Consider the following 3,122-nt stretch of genomic DNA (forward strand, 5'->3'; position numbering starts at 1 on the left):
AAATATAAAGAGTAGAAATATAAACAAGGCACACAATATGTTATCGGGGTTCGGCTAACTGTGCTTACGTCCCCGCCTCTACCTCGCAAGCCTGAGGATTCCACTAATGGCTCACTTAACGGGTGGAGCGGCACCTAATACAACTAGGTCAATTAGCACAGGGTTGAATTCAACCTTAACCAGATCAATTAACGGGGCTGACCTCACCCTACACGCCTTAACAGGATGACGCACCTAACTTTCCTAACTGGGTCTAAGCCAATCCGAGACTATTCCATAGGGTTAGTCTCCCTCTTCAGGCCCTTGCTTGGAAATACAACAATATTTGAAATACAAAGAAATGGTACAATGATTATGCTTTCATGTAAAGCAGATGTGTACCCCAAATACGCACTGTATACTTAATCAATCAAATGCACATCAACAATGTAGGTAAATGTAAGCTATTGATGTGTATTTTTGTGTAAGCTACACTCAACAGGATATGATCGCTAATATACTCAAGAGTGCTCACAACAAGCAATATCTTGGAATAAAAACTATTTCAATAGCACTTCAATATTCCAAGTATACAAATCAAATAATCAAACTAGTTCAAAAAAATTTTCCTCAATGAAATAAGCACAATACTAATTTGAAAATAGTTTGCTTGTTTAAAAATGTTTGCACAACAAAAATCCAAGCTATAGGAATCTTTGCAATGACAATGCAAAGATCCTTAAGCTACTAGGCTTTTCCCAACACAAGATTTATCAAATGAAATCTGTGGGAAAACCTTGCTTAACTCCCCAAAATCAATATCAATCAACCGAGTAAAGTAATGAGAGTATGAGCAATATAAAGCAATAAATGAACACTCACAAAGTAAGATTTCTCAAGGGAATGAAGGTGTTTGAGTGTTATGGGGTTGGAATGAATAAATAGGGTTTAGGAAATTTGAGAGAATCTTTGGCTAATCCTATTTGCTAATCACTACTAATTTTTGCAAATAAACCCCTATATATAGATAATGGGTAAATTATGACCGTTGGGGGACACATAGGGTATTCTTAAATTTGTTAAAAAAGTTTAGAAAAAATTAACCCTGTTTACTTAATTATAACCCCGATAAAAATTAATTTAACCCGAGAAGTTCGGGTGCCTGGCTTGAGGTTTCGGTGCCCGAATAGACTCAGTTAAAAAGCGTTTTAAAATAGTTCAGTTGCCCGGATAGAAGTTCGACAGCCCGATCAAAGTCAGTAGCCAAGCTATGTAACTTCAAGTGCCCGGTCAAATATTTGGTAGCCCGAATCCATGTGTTCGGTCGCCTAAGGTCCTTTTGAACTAAAACGGTCGGTCGTCCGAGTTGGTGAACTGTCCCTTTCAAGGCATTCGGGCGCCTGAGGAAAATAAGCACATTAAAAGTACGGTCACCTGAGAGCCCTGGTCAACTGTTGACTCGACCATATTTCGGGCGCTCGAGGAGTTTTGTACTCTAAGGGTTCGGTCGCCCGAGGTCTCTTAAGTTGCTTAGAAATATTTAATTTAAGTATAAATTTAACACTCATATATATATATATATATATATATATATATATATATATATATATATATTATATGATATGTGTGTGAGTGTTGGGACCTATAGTCATACTATGGTCTTTAGTGAGGCTGTTTTGAGATAGTCCCAAATATCTGGCGTGGGTTGACCGAAGGGTATCCTAAAGCCATTCGATCCTTATGGTCATTCTACGGACATTTTGAGCTTACACATACCTACATGCATGACATGCAGAGATTATTACAGACCGATAGAAATGAAATTATTACAAACCCATTAAAATTACAACAAACAATAAATGTGTCAAGGTCTTCACTTCTCTTCAAGTTGACGCATGTCATTATGAGACCTGCACACAAACTCGACAACCATTAAATACCTGAGCATTTGTTATCATCAAAACAGGGTATGACCCATAAGGTCAACAAGACGGCTTATCATACCTATTGTGGGTGGCTTTCACTTTATCTTGCACAAGCTCAGGTTAGGAATGCGCATGAGTGCAATTAAAACATCTATAGGAAGGGTCAGAGCAAATTGCACAAACCTCTGCACATGTCATTGCTTGCGGTCCTAAGGACAATTACTGGTCTAATTTTTTGGACATGGCATGCAGGGTAGGGGCTAGGTCTTGGCTTGTGACCAACTCTTAAACTCCCTTAGGTTTAGAGGTTGATTGATTGGGTAGTCTATGAGTGGTGGCCATGTGCTGCTGAGAATTTTCAGCCAACTTTTCAAAGAGAATCCAGGCCTCGTTCTCAGGTTTGTGAGAAAAGTACCTTCACACGATGCATCAACCATGGACCTATCTCTCTCAGCTAACCCTTCATAAAAAATTTTGAATTAATTGCCACTTGGGGACTTGATGATGTGGGCATTTACGAAGTAGATCCCATAAACACTCCCAGGTCTCAAAGAAAAGTTCCCCATCCATTTGTGTGAAACTTGTGATTGCACTTCGCAGGTGGTTAGTCTTCCCAATTAGGAAGTACTTTCTTAAAAGTTCATATTGCATGGTGGCTCAGTTGGTCATTGAATTAGGCTCTAAAGATGTTAGCCAATATTTGGCCTTATCCTTCAGGGACAATGGAAAAATCCTAAGATGAAGGGCGTCATCACTAAAATTAGGTATACGGATGGTGGAGCAAATCTCCAAGAACTTATACCGATGTTCATGAGGATTTTCAGTGGAGTTCCCCTGAAAGTTGGGCATCATTGAGATGATTGAAATCTTAATCTCAAATTGCGCCACTTGGACATCCGGGAACCGGATGCAGGATGGCGATGTGTATGCATTAGGCACAAAGTAGTCCCTAAAAGGCTGAAGGGGTTGCTCTCCTACCATAGGTAGGTAGGGAGCTTTGAGTTCCAGGATTTGTTCAGCGGGAACTGGTGGGTTATTTTCGGCCATGGCTTTCAATTCAGACGACTCAGCCTTCTCTCGATTAGTGATAGGTTTCCTAAGGGACCTACAAGATTTTTCAATCTTAGGACCTATGGGAATTATCTCAGGTTCTGTTGACCTAACATGGCTTTTGAATCTTATTTTGATGATAAGAAATAAAGGTAAATTTAACATGTT

At 39.4% G+C, this 3,122-nt stretch overlaps 1 non-coding gene across 1 annotated transcript; it reads left to right on the forward strand.

Moving 5' to 3' along the window:
• Positions 1–2,400: 2,400 nt before the first annotated feature.
• On the forward strand, positions 2,401–2,506 carry LOC131161065 (small nucleolar RNA R71). Its single transcript, XR_009138226.1, has one exon. It is a non-coding gene; the product is annotated as a small nucleolar RNA R71 (small nucleolar RNA).
• The last annotated feature ends 616 nt before the right edge of the window (positions 2,507–3,122 follow it).

The sequence above is a fragment of the Malania oleifera genome, chromosome 7 (genome assembly GCF_029873635.1).
Source record: "Malania oleifera isolate guangnan ecotype guangnan chromosome 7, ASM2987363v1, whole genome shotgun sequence".
NCBI classification, from domain to species: domain Eukaryota; kingdom Viridiplantae; phylum Streptophyta; class Magnoliopsida; order Santalales; family Ximeniaceae; genus Malania; species Malania oleifera.